A 16,776-nucleotide genomic window follows, 5' to 3' on the forward strand; every position below is an offset into this window, starting at 1 on the left:
GAGACTAAAACTATTATCCCAACCCCATTTATCTGAGAACAAGCCCAAATGAATTCCCTAGTACTTACTTCTGAGCATAGCTGCCAAGTCTCCCGCATTCCATGGGAAATCCCCGTTTTTCCAGCTGTTCCTAGCTGAAAAAATGGATTTTTTTTTGTTTTTCCCCAGTTTATTCTGGCACGGCGGCCATTTTGAAACTGGGCGGAGCATGCTCAGAAGCAACTTTTGATGCTGCTCTGCCCAGTTCCAAAATGGCTGCAGTGTGACTTCTGGTACAGTGGCCATTTTGGAACTGGGCAAAACAGCATCAAAAGTCACTTCTGAGCATGCTCCGCCCAGTTCCAAAATGGCGGCAGCACTACTTCCAGTCTGTTACTTCCGGCCCGGTCAGGGCCGGCCCTACGTATAGGCTGGGTGGCGCCCACCTGCCCACCGCGCTGGGAAACGGGGCGGGAGGGCGCCGGAGAGATCCGGCGCACCACGGCGCGTGGGGCGCTTAAGACAGCCCTGAGCCCGGTCCCTTATTTCTCGGACAGCAACTTGGCAGGTATGCTTCTGAGTAGACATGGCTTGCATTGTAAGCTACCTGCAATAGAACAGAGGATGAATCCATAACCTTTTTCTGGTTTGTGTTGATACTGGTCTGGGCTAATGTGCAGCTTGGAGCCTAGCTGTCCATAGGATTTCCCTTTTCTACTAATGCTGTGACATAGTTTTTCACTTTTAATAAAGTATCAAAATGCATTTTAAAATGAATACTTGGAGATAAAATTTCTTTAGAAATGCGAACTGTGAAAGAAATATATTTAAGGACTGCATTAAAATATTATTTTAGTGCAAGACCCAGAGTTTTTAAACAAAATCACAGATTAGTGCATAAATGGGACAGAACAGACTTACAAATGTAAACTTGTGAAAGTGATATGGACTGGAAATACACTGATTTGGAGGAGCCTGTCAGTTTTGCTTAAAGCATCAACTACTTCAAAGAGGATGGAAAAGGCTGGCATACAGGGCTTTTGAGGACGTGGAAAGATGGTGGTTTTAAGACAGAGGAGAGTCTGTGGAAGTTTAAAATATCACCTTTCCAAGCTTTCTTCCAAGCCAGACTCAGAAGAATCTCAAATTGCATAGAAGTTCCCATTCCATTGAATGGGAACTAAACCTGTTCTCTGCCTGCAGGCACCCATCCATTGCTAGTCAAATTTTGTTCTATTTGCATAATCCCTGCCCACCAGCATAGTTTCATCCCAGGTTCATTTTTCTAGTTCATACAATCTATATAGATATATAAATGTAGACACTGTGTGTGCAGAGGTAACACCCTTGCACCGTAACCGCTGAACTGAATTGCATCAAATTAGGGCTGCCGCTACTGCCACCCCCACCGCCGCTTGAAGCAGGACCTCGCCTCCAAAGCACCAACCCCAAGGCAGGCCAGGACCCGCTCCCACTGCTGCCCCCGCCGCCGGCCAAAGCCGAACCTTGCCGCCTCACCAACAACCCCGTGAGGCAGGCAAAACCCCAGAGGCACCACCACAATAACACCCAACCTCCCCCCCCCCAATACAAAAAGCATAAAGGAATTCGTTCCTTCCCCAACCCCCCCAAAAATTTGTCCCCTGCCTTAAACAAACAATAATACATTAAGAATGTAAAAAGGATTTTAAAAGTATGAAGGATCTTTGGAAAGAAATTGTGGCAATGGAAGAAAATGAATGTCAATTAAATTAGAAGTAAGATGCAGTAGTCAATTGGAAGTATTAGAAAGAAAGAAAATTATAACATGATTAATCAAGGGGACGGTTGGGGGTTCCACCCCTCTTGTCGGCCCTCTACGTGCTGGGAGCTCTTGGTGGCAGGGGGGCTTCTGGGGCGTGGAGGGCGGGGCGGAGGGAAGATCCAATCGGAAAAAAGAGCCATTGCCCCTCTCCTTCTTTCCTCTAGGGAAATGATAATATAAGAGAGTAATAGAAAATATGGATAGTTTGAGGATATAAGATGGGAGAGTATGGAAAATAGAATGGGGAATATGATAAGAAAACTGCTTAAATGAGTCTTAAAATGAAAATCAGAAAAGGGGGAGGTAGGGGAAGCCTACAAAACAATGTTTAGAAAAAAAGGAAAGGTATAATTATTTAAAAAAATGTTTTTTCTTATTTTTGGGTTTTTCTTTTTCTTTTTCTCTTTCTTTATTATTATTATTATTTATCATATCTTGTTTCTTCTTTTTCTTTTTTGTGATTTTGATAAAGATTGGATAGCTAGTTGGGTGGACACCCGCCTGTATCTCTTCCTGTTATCCTAGAGCCACTCGGTGGCAGGGGGGGGGGGTCTGGGGAGAGGGAGGGAGGGGTAGGAGGATAAACCCAATTATAAAATGTACCACCTTTGACTGCTCACTTTTCGGGGGAGTCTCTTGTGGCAGGAGTGATCCCATGGGGGGAGGGTAAGAAAAAGGGGGACAATATGTTATCTATGTGTATGTATTTTCTTATTATGCAAAATTAATAAAAAATTATTATAAAAAAAAATAAACAAACAATAATATACAGTAATCTCCCTTACTCAATTATATATTAAAAAGTTTGTTTAAAACTCTGCATTTCTCCACAGTGACAACAAACCAGAAACACCACAGGGCAGGCCAATCCCTGCCTCTGCCGACAACGCCAAAACAAAACGGACCCCACCACCATCACACTAACCCTGCCAGTAAAAAGAAAACAAAAAACCTCACAAACACCACAGTAAAAAATAAAGAAAAATCCCATCCAACATTCCAAACAGCACCTCCAAAATTAGATAATCCAGATGCTTTGATGGCGTTTCCTGCTTGGCAGGGGGTTGGACTGGATGGCCCTTGGGGTCTCTTCCAACTCTATGATTCTATGAGATAACCAAAAACACACAAACCACAAAACACACAACAACACTCAGATTATACACTACCCACCAAAATAAATGACAACCCCAAAATTAAAATTAAAATTAAAGACTAATAACTTCTGCTTCTCATGATCATATTTCAATATATTTTAATCCAAATATATAAAAATGTACAAGATGCGTGCGCGGGGGTCAAGGTATGGAGTTACAGGGGGGAGGGGACAACATACCCCTGGGAAAACAGAGGACTCAGGCAGGGGTGGGGGTGGGGAAGGAGGGGGCTCAATAGCTCATGGATCGGGACAGGGTGGGGACAGTCACAGGGATGAGCCGGGGGTGGGGGGAAGGGACAGGATAACTCATCTGTCCGGACAGAGCGGGGGGAATCACATGAAAGAACCACAGCAACGCACGACCGGGCCAGCTAGTAGTACAATAGAAAATTAAAAGCAGACACGTAAAACAAGTTAGATTGGCTGTTTTCTGTAAAGCATTTGCCCTATTTAAGAAATAGTTATTAAAAGTTTTACCTGTTGTTGTTGTTGTTGTTGTTTTAAAAAACACAACTTCTATTCAGTGCTTCATCAATAATACCAGGGTAGTTCACAACACGACAAGACAAGTAACATATATGACTTAGGTTCAAACTACCTGAAACTATATCCTCCTACGATTGGAGGTTTGTAACCAGAGGTTCGATTGCCATCTGTCAGGGATTCTTGAACTGTGATTCTAGCATTACAGGGGGTTGGACTAGATGACCCCTTGGGTCCTTTCCAACTATTCTATTGATCTATGAACCCGGTTGGCTTTTGAGTTCTCTGGGGGAGGCTCTTCTCAGTGCTGCCACCCTCACAGGCACACTTGGTAGGGGCATAGGAGAATCCTTCTCCCAAACTTTAGAACTCCCTCCCTAGCTTTTGGAAGCAGACTGCTTTTAATGAAAGGGAAGGTGCCCTGCAATTTTATGGAAATTATCTGTATGTTTTTAATAGATCTTTTACATTTATATATAATTTAAGTTTTATTAATGCTTACTGGTTTTTTAATCATTGTTTCCTTCCCTACAATGTTTTTAGCTGTTCCTATTTTATCTGTAAGCTGCCTTGAATCCCTGTCACAGGAAAAAGGTGCAGAACCAAGAAATATTCTAATAATATTTTGCAAGTTTTAAAGTCAAAATATGCACTCACATTTAAAATTTTTTTTTTTTTACAAAATTGTGAAAAAATAAGCTACCCCTCCCCAACCCTGAGCAAAGTCTAAATATGAATAATAGCATTATAAATCTGGGATAATTAAACAGAAAAAAAAAGTTTCTATAAGTTTATCCATTGCTAACACTATAGCCTATGGGCACAGCTTGAATTTATGGCAACAATAATTCTGATTTCAATTAGAGCCTACTAGTTCCCCTGTGCCTCATTTTTTTTAAAGGGAAGAAATTAAGAAAGGCATTCCTCTGATCGGCTCCTAGAGGCACCTTTTTCTGAGTTGGCTGGAGTGACTGCCACAGGGGTAAAAATGATTGTACTAAAATATCTACTAATGAGGCCCCTGTAGAAGTGCTTCAAGAAGGACTATTACATGCTACATTTGTCAATTTCTTTTTCTCTCAATATTTTGCTGTCATCGGGGAAAATATTGACAAAACTCCCCTCCCACACACACAAACACACACAAATACACACATAGAAAGAAAGAAAAAACTTGTTTGCTTGGTTCGGGGACATTATAATCATTTAACCTTAATTATAAAACTCATCCTAGTTTTTGCAATGCATAATATTCCGTTACACAGCTATGCTTGTAATTATGAACATGATGCTGCCGGCCTCTCTAGCAACATGGTTTGCTTAGGCATAAATGTGTAATACTGAAAGACAGCAGCATTATCAGTTTAATGTGCACGCAGGGTAGAGCTTTGGTTTTCCACCACTGATGGGCAAATGTCACAAATATCTCACTATTGTCACAATAATGTTGCTTGTATACCTCATTAAACATTGAGATTATCCAGGCTGGCTCATAAGGCACATGGAAGCATTTCCATGGGTAGGCAAACTAAGGCCCAGGGGCCGGATCCAGCCCAATTGCCTTCTCAATCCAGCCCGCAAACGGTCCAGGAATCAGTGTGTTTTTACATGAGTAGAATATGTACTTTTATTTAAAAATGCATCTCTGGGTTATTTGTGGGGCATAGGAATTAATTCATTTTTTTTTCTTCTGACTGTTCTGTATCTTAGAGAACGGCCTGACAGACATAATCACATAGGGTTGTATCCAGCTAAGTATTACTCAGAGAGTACCCATTGAAAATTATGGCACCTAAGTTAATCATGCCCATTAACTTCAGTGGCTTTACTGTGAGTAGGACTCGAGATTAGATAAAAACTACATGCAAAATGGCTTCCACCCCAGAGTCTGCTGAAGCAATAACTGCACTCTTGAAACATATAGAATTTCCCCTCCACCAAATATTTTTGCTGCTCTTATGTAGACTAACTGGTCTTTCCCCAGGAACCTTCCACCGTTGGACAGGGTTTCTGGGTTGGGCCCTTCTTCCTGTCCTTCTCCTCCATTTCAAATTTACCAAGTGCCATTGGTGGGAGGTTAGGAAGCTACGATTTTGATGTTTCCACAATGCCACAAAGTGATGCTATAAGAGGGCTTCTGGGGAGTGTCAGGATGGGAGGTGGCTCACGGATTGTGGATATTACATTGCCCATTTCACCACCAAGTAAGCCCAGTTAGGGGATGGGACACAATGGAGGGCCCTTTGCTTGGAGGCCCGTCTTGCCTGCAGCTGGTCTTGCTCTTCCCACAATTCTTTCAGCTTCCAACTGCATTCAGCTGGATATGGTCACAATTATTTGACAAGTCATTAAGCAGTGACTAGGCTGAAGGACAGCCATAAATGCTGGTCCCCAGAGATACACCATGCCTACTCATTATCTGGGAGGTAGAACTCAAAGTGGTACTCATTATCTGGGAGAAGTGGCAAACTGCTACCAAACAGGGATTTTTGGCCACAGCAAACTTGGATCTTTCTATCCTCTTAAATTCGTCTGTGGGAGGGAGCATCATTAGTTTGGTTTGTTCTTGCTTTCGTTATGTATTTTGTGTTCTTATCTTGTATTTTATGCTGTGAACCACCCTGAGATTCTTGGGTGAACGGGGATATACAAATTTAATAAACCAGTAGTTCAGTCTGAAGCAGAGATGGGGGCAGTTTAAAAACTGGAACGCTCCTGCATAAAAAAATAAAATTCCTCCACACACATACAGAAAAAAAAAAACGTAGCAAGGAAAGTTTACTATGTGGGGTAAGAGTGCTTGTTTGTTTAAGAAATTTTATGTCTGAAACAGAACTACTGTATCCAAAGCAGCTAAATGAAACAAAGTATAAAAAATGAACAATATGCCAACAAATTGTTGAGTGGGGGGAGATGTCTAAAAACAGAACAGAACAACAAGAAGAATAACACTACTAGACTATGGAATGCAGCAATAAAACATCAATACTATTAACTTTAAAATATCCAGGAGTTGGTAAAATAAACCCATGCCACACATTTAATTGTAAGGAAACTTAATTGCCAAGCAGAATTCTGCCTTTCTCTACACTCCTGCTCCTTTGGCATGGTGGGTGCAGTGCCTGTTTGAGAGGACAGCAGGGGATGGACAGGAAGACATGCGTTTCATATTCCTGTGATACTGTTTCACTCTCTTAGTCCCAGAGACAAGGAAGGCTACAAATACAAATAGGAGGAATGATTACTTCTAAGGTATTATCACACACACACACACAAATACACACAGGGGGAGGGGAGGGAGAGAGAGAGAAATGCTTTTCTAATTTTGGATGTTTACACTTTCTGGTCACTCCCATAAGTGGACTTTTTTAAAAAAAATTGACATATTAGAAAATAATTGTGAAACTCTAATATGAGGTACCATAAGCAGAATCAAGCAAATGCATTTGGAATCTGGATTTTTTTTAATAATAAAAAAACAATACATGAATTAATGACTCATTTAGCCTCTCTTTTGTCCACTTTCTATTCGCCACCACACCTTGCCACCCTCACACCATTATATTAAACTGGGTGAAATTGAGTGTGATAAATAAGTAAAAAACAAAACAAAACGGGAATCCAATTCTTTGAACACAATTCTTTGACTTTTTTTTTAAAAGATAATGTACAGCAAGAGCTCATATAGCATACATCTCATTTGAGGGCTAACATGTATATTGAAGCCCCATCACAATTACATCCATTGCAAAATGCCCACAGACAAGGGGATAAGCTAGGGTGAAATCTGAACCCATCTAAGATGGAGCTTCCTGGTGCTTGGTCTGAAAACTGCAGTGAATGATGTAGCATGATGGCTAACAAGGAGTAAAACCCTGTCATCATATTACTGTACACCCTTCCTTAGAGAGCTGCAGCTGGCTTGCCAGTAATACATGTGAAATGGATCTAGGGGTCTTAGTTGATCACAAGCTTAATGTGAGTTAAGAGCAGGCATCCCCAAACTTCAGCCCTCCAGATGTTTTGGACTACAATTCCCATCTTCCCCCACCACTGGTCCTGTTAGCTAGGGATAATGGGAGTTGTAGGCCAAAACATCTGGAGGGCCGCAGTTTGGGGATGCCTGGTTAAGAGTGTGATGCAGCAACAAAAAGGGCTAATGCTACCCTAGGCTGCATCAACAGAAGTATAGTGTCCTGATCAAGGGAAGGAATAGTACCACTCTCTTCTGCCTTGGTCAGACCACACCTGGAATGCTGTGTCCAATTCTGGGGGTCACAGTTCAAGAAGGATATTGACAAGCTAGGATGTGTGCAGAGGAGGGAGACCAAGATGATCAGGGATCTGGAAACCAGGCCTTGTGAGGAAAAGTTTGGGGAGTTGGGTATGTTTAGCCCATAGCTGTCAAGTTTTCACTTTTCTCGCGAGGAAGCCTATTCAGCATAAGGGAATTCCCTTTAAAAAAGGGAGAACTTGACAGCTATGGTTTAGCCTGGAGAAGATGAGAAAGAATAGATATGAAACCATCTTCAAATATCTAAAGAAGAAAGGAGATTCCAACTAAACATCAGGAAGAGCTTTCTGACAGTAAGAGCTATTTGACAGTGGACCGGACTCCCTCAGGAGGTGGCGGACTCTCATTCACTGGAAGTTTTTAAGCAGAGATTGGATGGCCATCCGTCCTCAATGCCTGGTCCCTTGCAACTTTTCTCATTTTCTGATTGAGGCTCTTAATGTCAGGGTCATGGATTCAAGCCCCATGCTGGGCAGAAAGATTCCTGCATTGCAGGCGGTTAGACTAGATGACCCTCAGGGTCCTTTCCAACTCTATGATCCTATATGATTCTATAATTATAAAACCTAATCTGTCACAAACAAGCCTGAAAGTCTCATTACCGCCTCATTCGCCTGCCAGAGCAAGGAAAGTGCACTTTGGGTGCTTAATGATGTCTGTGTTTCTGGTTTGAAACAAAATCTCACAGCTGGGCTCCTCAGCATTCCCCAGTCTCATTTATTTGAATGGAAACTCAGAGAACAAAGGGCATTATGACAAAACAAACACGTTTATCACGGCATAAGCTTTTCTGGACCACATTCTCTCCACTTCACCATAGATGTATGAGCGTTATACTGATGTATATGGTTTGGGAATGGGAGGGATACTGTAAGCAGTAAAATGAAAGTGAATACTTCGTTGTTTACAATTCCACCCCACAATATTATGTGCACAAATACCTATACAACCCAGGATAACACTCATGCATCTGATGAAGTAGATTGTGGTCCACAAATAGTTGTGCCGCAATAAATTGGTTAGTCTTCATGGTGCTACAGAATCACATCCATCACCACATTTTTCACTGTTTTGTTTTCTGATTTGCAAAAAAAGTGTCTGACTAAGGGAGATAAGCTTAGTTTGCTGTTTGCCTGCCTGCTGTTACAGTATTTGCTCTTAGTCATCCCCCCTCTAAGCTGGATCAGTTGCAAAACAAGTAGGCAGAATGAACCCACTTTCCACATAGGCCAACCCTGCCAACATTCAGATACTATTTAGATGAGAGCCAGGTTCAGATTACCAGCTCCTCTGGATTACCTCATTTTTTTGTTTTGTTTTCTGCTCAGCATCCCTGCAGAAGCAGCAGGGAAGATAGTACAGTGCAATATAATAAGGTCCTTATGGGGGGGGGCACAAATAAAGTGCAGAACTTTGCACTATACACACAAATTTGCTTTCACTGACGTATCTGAAATTCTAAAACAGGATGTGTGTCTCCTGAACCAAAATGAGGTTAAAATTGTTTATAAATGCTTTTAAAAATAGCAGTGGCAGATCGACTGGCAATAGCCAGAAGCTGTAAAGATGGTTGTTGTAGTAAGTTGCTTTGAATTACTTTCTTTTTAAATAGTGCCCAATAAATCTAGTTACGGTAATCATCATCTCATCATCAAAGTTTGATATCTAAGAGCAGGCATCCCCAAACTTCGGCCCTCCAGATGTTATGGACTATAATTCCCATCTTTCCCGACCACTGGTCCTGTTAGCTAGGGATCATGGGAGTTGTAGGCCTAAACATCTGGAGGGCCGCAGTTTGGGGATGCCTGTCTAAGAGTGTGGCACATACGCCTATCAGAAAAAGTTAACACACCAAAGAAGTCCCTCTAAAGAACAGGCCTATGTAGACATGACATCCTTTCATTTAGAATGTCAACAACACACCTCATTCAATATGTCAGCAATAGTCCTCTTGTCTCTTATTACCTAAAGAGGCAACATGGGTATAATCAGGTGTACAGTGAAGTATGTAATTCAAATAAAACCAGATTACAGGCAGGGGTCCATGCCACATTGCATGTTCTCACTTGTACACCCACCCTGTCCTATTTTCACATCCATTTGCATTGGGAGGCAGCCAAAATTTAAATAGTACTTAAAGAGGTGTTGTCTTATCACCACCCCACCCATTTTAAAATGTGGTTCAGTACTTAAGAGCTGAGGAAATTGCACTGCAAGTGTGAAAGCCAGCAGGTAGCCAAGTTACAATCTGCTCATTAGTCCAAGACATGCAGATTCAGTTTATTTTTGAATTCTCAAGAATAAAATTCTTTAAGCATTCTTAGCATGGCTGGGACATGCAAGTGTTCACAATTTCCTATGGAACAGCTGCATTTAGGTGAGCACATAACCAGACCTCACATTCCCTTACCTTCCAAGTCCTGGACTGCAGAATCCGGGACCGGCAGCCGTGTGACACCAGAAGTTGCGTCGACGTAACTTCCGGTGTCGCTTTGCCCTTCTATGGGCACCAAAAATGGCCACCGCCGGCTTCAAAAGTAGCTTCTACGCATGACCAGAAGTGCGTCGGCGCGACTTCCAGTGTGGGCGGTGGCCATTTTGGTGCCCATAGATGGGTGGGGCGACACCGGAAGTTGTGTCGACGCACTTCCGGTCATGCGTAGAAGCTATTTTTGAAGCCGGCGGTGGCCATTTTTGGTGCCCATAGAATCAGGGGGGGGAGAATTGGCGTCGGCAGGAGAAAATAACAGAGAAAAACGGGAGACGAAGTGATACGGGGGACCACCGGGAAAAGGTAAGTAAAAATGGGGGTACTCTGCAGCTATGCATTCCCAGCACATTTTTATCTTTCAATTTCCCTTTACTTTGGGTTTCCTGCAACTGTTGACTAGTCTTCGTGTGACACGTCAAAATTAAAATTAAGAAAAAATAGTTTCTTAACAAGTTATATTTGTTGCCCTTCAAACAATGTGCTCAGTTCACATCACCAGACATAAAGTATTTATTTTAATCTTAAGAGTATTTTCTCCTCACACAGATGCACAAGCATTTGAACCTAATTATATATATGTTCCTGCAGGTACAGATAAAAACAAAATCAATCTTGAATTCAGTTGCTGCTTTCCAGCTTGAAACTTGACCTTGCAATTCATCTGTGAGCCTACAGTGCTTATGAGTTACAGCTGTCTATCTTTCTTGAGGCATAATTTGACATTTCATTAAAAAAAAATTCCTGTCAAACCTCAATAGACTTTACGCAATTATTCTGAGATTTAAGCAGAGAATAGGAATAAACGGACTGTTTCCACAATGCAAAAAGTGAGGATTTGTATTGGGACAAGGGCTTTTAAATTTGTTTTTAAATTAGATGTAGTTGGGGTGAGTGGTGAGGTAGTCAACTTGCTGATCATATCAAATTACTCAGCGGGGGGGGGACAAAAAGGGATTTCGAAGAGCTTTAAAAGGATCCCCTAAATTGCATGGATTGGCACTAAAATGACATATTTGGATCACTGTCAATAAATGTAAAAAAATGCACACTGGGGCAAATTTTATGCAGTAATGGGGTCTAAGCAGGGTTATGGTGGAAAGTTCAATGGAAATACCAGTCTGGTGTGTGGAAGCTGTGAAAACGGTAAATACCATGTTGGGCATCAAAACTGAAACTGCCAATATCATAATGCATTTATACTAATCTATAATGCAATCATGCTTCATATATTGCATACAGTTGGTCTCCAAACCTCAAGGAGGATACGATAGAACTGGTAAATCAATCGTCTCTGTGTTTACCTTTAGATACTAGCTTAAAACATTATTTATTTACTGTGTTTTTCCGTCTATAAGACGCCCACATGTGTAAGACGCCCCCTATTTTGGGGGACTCATATTTAAGAAAATGGGAGATGTATCAGTGTATAAGACACCCCCTAATTTTTGACATTATTTTTAGGGGGGAAACCTAGTCTTATGCATGGGGAAAAAACGGCATTTACTTATTTGCTTTCTTATTTCCTTACTTACACTGGCTTACAAGTTTTGTGTTCTGAGCTTTCCTTTTTATCTTTTTAATTTATTTTTTATTTCATGTACCCTGCTTTGAGGGGATATTTTTTCTTAGTTTAGCACATAGAAATTTATGTATAAATGAATAATAAATAAAAGTTGCAGCAAAGGGCAGCCAAAATGCAGATTTAGATTTACTGAAACAGCTAAGAATTGTTGCAACGTTCAGGGAAATCTGGTAGATGGCTAAGATCTGATCACTAAGTGTGGATCAGATAAATTTATATAGGAATTTGAAAAGATTCCTGATTATCTGACACTTTCCTGCCCTTTAGTAAGAATGTTAAGATCACCCTTTGGCTTACTGAGGTTTGAAATTTGACTCAAAAAGTGGATGAACAACTTTGACTTTGCAAACAGTCTGCCACTCTCATGCTGTGGGTGCCACAAGAGGTCAAATGTTGGTGCCTGACTTCAAGGAGCACCACTTCAAGACACTTGTGCCCCCAAACCTTACAGAAAATGAGGGAAGTTCTGACCCTCGGATGTGGCTGAAGCCACTGAACAGCAGCTCTCATCATCCCGGGGAGTTGTAGTTCAGCAACATCTGGAGGGTCAAAGCTTGCCTTAGGGTACCACTGTTTGGTTTGGTTTTGGTTTCTACATGTTAGAACCATTCTTAGGGCTAATCCACGCTTGACCTGTATTTTGATCATATTGTGCACCGATTAATTCCCATGGGTCTAAGAGCTTTTCTTGTTCTGTGACTGTGCCTTGCAAAAATCTGACTAGAAGCTTAGTTAAGCAAAATCTCTCTTTGGATTCCCCGTGCATCTGATAAGATCCAATTCAGTGGGTAAGATCAGATTTCCTCAACGCACAGCCACAGAACAAGCAACGCTCTCGGACCTGTGGGAATTAATTTGGTACACAATGCAATCAAAATATAAGTCAAGTGAAAGTGCAAATCAGCCCTTAGTGACAACATACTGCTTTCACAAACCAGTTAAGGCTGGGGAGTAGACATATAGTTCTCATTACTTGGAAAATGTGGCCTCCTCTCAGGGAGAAAGCTGGGAATGTTTTAGCAACAAGGACCACATAGTGTTGAACTTTTGTTTTTCAAGGTGACATGTAAAATGGTTGGGCAGGTCCCCTTTCCCAGCATGCATTACTTTCCTATGCATCAAGCACACTGATTAATTTTTGTTTGTATGTATCAGCGTGTTGTATAAATACATCTGTGGCCTTTTATGTTCCAACAATGGTGCGATTTAATCACTTATTCAATTTAAATTGGGGGCAGGAAAGGGTATCGGAGCAATGGGCACCTTATTGAGAAATTCAGAGTGTTTTCAGAAATTTGACTGTTCTTAATATCCTTTCCAGAGACACCCCCTCTCCTTGTTTGATATTTGTGGGATTGTAAAATGATAATGTATGGTAATTCATGATGGTGTGATAAGCATACTAATAACTTCTGTAGCTAGTGCTGGATAGCTTGGCACTATGTGATCTGACTACAGGCAGGGAAAATAAGAGCAGTGGAAAACAACATAACAAAAACGAAAGGGGGGGGAAGGGTGTCAATTTGGCATCAAATCAAAGCTGTCGACTTTTTACCAATGCAGCTGTCTAGGCTTTGGTTAACCTCTCATTGATCTTCCCAAATAGGATTTCATCTAAAGCACCAAATAAAATAAAAAAAACCCAAACACACACAAACACAACTGAGAGCTGGTTCTGCAAATTGAAAAGTGTAAAAATGAATTGCTGGCAAATGCCCTTGGCAGCTTTCAGCAGTTTTAAGCATATGATCTGAATCCCTAGTATTAGATTGAAGTTTGTGGCTGGGGGAGGTGCCTTACAGTACAATCTTACGCATTTTCACTCAAAATTATGTCCCACTGTGGGGCAGAAGTGTGCCTAGGGCTGTAGTCTTAATAAGGTAAACATATTATCACTATTATTAATTTTAAACTATGAAAAGTATTCCACACCAGCATACTTGGAAAGACGCAGCTAAATGGTTCTCTGTTCCCCAGCTAAGCAGAACAATATACAGGCGAGATCACACAGAGTCCATCAGGATTAGGCCATGCAGCATAGTAGAGAGCAGGGCTCCAGCCAGAGCGGGGTCCCTGTTGTGCTGTAATTATCTAAACATGCTTCTGTGTGATGCTGGGTCCTTTTCTCAATCCTTCCTTGCTTGCGTTGTTTGTTTAGCACCCTCCAGGGCTTAATTTGTGCCAGGGGCCCTGGCATCTGTTTTCAATTCCAAAGCTCAACCTTGGAATTTATAAAGTAAGAATGGATTAACATTTCTCCAAGTAGGTGCAGAGCACATGCTGTTCGTCACCGAGTAGCTACAGTAAGACCTTAAATGTGAAGGATTTGAGGAAGAATTTACAGATCTGAGGATTTGACACCAGACAGATTCGAGCCCCACAATCTCTTTCCTAATAGAGTTAAGCATTGGCACCGTGACTAAGTAGGTGCCCTTGCCTACCTCAGATGCTCAGCTGGATGAGGTGGGTGCCCTTCTACAAACTGAATGCATAATCCCAAAAGCCTTTCTCTCCTTTTATTTTGCAACACCCTATCATAACGGAATACAACTGTAATCAGATCCTTCTGGCCTTCACTGTCAACTGCATGCATGCCTGGGCAGTACAGTATATATTCCCAAGTTCTCAAGGAGTTAAAGAGGAAATCGTCTAATGCCATTCTTAACAAGGCAACTCTGTGTGTAAGAAACATTGCAGATTGGCACAAACGGGGTGGTCAATGTAGCTGGTTGACAAAAGATTGACTGTTTTAATTGGGCTCTGATGACACAATTCAGGGCATAAAACTCTTTCTCCCATCTCCCCCTCCCTGGTCTTTGCTGTGACTGTTCCCTGCACCCATAAATCACCAAATGGCTTCTAGAGGCTGATAAGAAATTAAGACTCAATATGGGTGCTGGACAAAATAGATCAGCCTTTGCAAAAGAGGCATTTTTTTTAGCTCACTCCTCCTCTTTTAAAGCAAAACAAGGAACAAAACATCACAACACTTTGTGTCTTTCCAAGGGAAGGCAAAGTATTTAATGAATACAAAGCAATTTACATGACAGAAGGCTGCCCCCCAAACCAGGTGTACGGCACTTTGCAATCTCACTCAGTAATGTTTATGTTACCTGATAATAAGAACTATGTTATGTACTGAGCTGAATCCTATTGTTCTAGGATTCAGCTCAGTACATAACAAACTATATCATGCCAGAGTTGGATCAAGAATTCAGGATCAAAATGGTGCCCCTTCTGATCCAGTAATTGAAAATGATTGCTCCAAAATTTGCCTCCTGATGCAGGCTGCCTCACATAATCCCCAACGATAGGATTGCTCCATTATGCTGCAGTGTATGAAAGTCCTGTGTCCTGTTCTGGGTGCCACAATTTAAGAAGGATACTGATAAGCTGCAATATGTTCATAGCCATGGGGCTTCAATTCTATAGTCAACCAAGTGTTTTGATTCTGAAACAATTCCTTTTCTCCCCCAACCTTTGCTCATAATATTGTACTAATGTCCTAAACTCATCCATGTTTAACTGATAATCTACCTTTGCAGTGATTAGTCCTGCGGTTCCTCATTCAGATACGGTATATAGCTCAAACACTTGAACTGGCTTCCATGGCATGGCTTTGAGCAGCCTGGTCACCTCAGTGCATCCCAGGATCTGCTTATCCTTCTTGCCAGTGGGTAAAGTCCTCAGCTGGACTTGTTTGCCTTCCAGCTACAACCAACACCTGGACCACTTGTCCCTGCTTCCTTGCTTTTGGGAGCACCTGTAATTCATGCTTCTGATGCACTGTCTTCTTTAGAACCAATTCTTCCTTCTTCCACTGTCTTTCAAGACAGATCACCTCCAGCCTGTCTTTTATATTCCAAAACTACAGGCTGTATGTTTTTTTTTGTCAGCTTCCTTTAACTTGGGCATCTTCTTATAAACCATTCCCTACTCTGCTCTGTCTCTTCAAACCAAAATAAACAAAAAAACAAACACTTGACGGTACTTGTCTTGCACTTGACTTGCAGCTCTTCAACTGTTATTCTCTAACTGCTGCTCATTCTAAGTCCACACCACATCCCATCGTATGCCCCTGTTCTCCAACATCCTTCCAGTCACTCTTCTGCTCTAATCATAACCTATTTTAAAAACTTTGGGTACCATTTTCAGAAATGCACGGTGGCATGAAACAAATGGTTTGCCTTGAACATCATTTTAGGCCTTACTTTGCAATTGTGAGACAGCTTTAAATGCCGTTTATGCATTGCCAAGAGAGGAAGGCATCACCAAAAAGAGAAAAAAGCAGTCACAGATTTGCATAAAAATTGCATGTGATAATTTGTATTCACATAGGCAAATTTGGAAATAATTACTATAACAAGTAGGGGGCGCGGGTGGCACTGCGGGTTAAACCACTGAGCCTAGGGTTTGCCAATCAGAAGGTTGGCGGTTTGAATCCCCGCTACGGGGTGAGCTCCCGTTGCTCGGTCCCTGCTCCTGCCCACCTAGCAGTTCGAAAGCCCATCAAAGTGCAAGTAGATAAATAGCTACCACTCTGGCAGGAAGGTAAATGATGTTTCTGTGCGCTGCTATGGTTCGCCAGAAGTGGCTTAATCATGCTGGCCACGTGACCCGAAAGCTGTACGCCGGCTCCCTCAGCCAATAAAGCGAGATGAGTGCCACAACCCCAGAGTCGTCCGCAACTGGACCTAACGGTCAGGGGTCCCTTTACTTTTACTATAACAAGTAGGGCTGCAATACGTTTCATCATTGTGCAGAAGGCTGTGACCAGGTGATCTGTGTGCCTGCTTGGTCTGCCGCCTCTTGATGCTAGCCACTGAGGAGCAATGTTAAAGCTCCTGTTCACCCTTTTCATGTGCAGGAACATAGGAAGCTGTGTTATAGTGAGTCTATCTACCTCACCATTGTTGACAGTAACTGGCAGTGGCTCTCCAGGGCTTCATACAAGGGATGCTTCCAAGGGGTTGAATTGGGGACC

Source organism: Zootoca vivipara, chromosome 4 (genome assembly GCF_963506605.1).
Source record: "Zootoca vivipara chromosome 4, rZooViv1.1, whole genome shotgun sequence".
Classification (NCBI taxonomy): domain Eukaryota; kingdom Metazoa; phylum Chordata; class Lepidosauria; order Squamata; family Lacertidae; genus Zootoca; species Zootoca vivipara.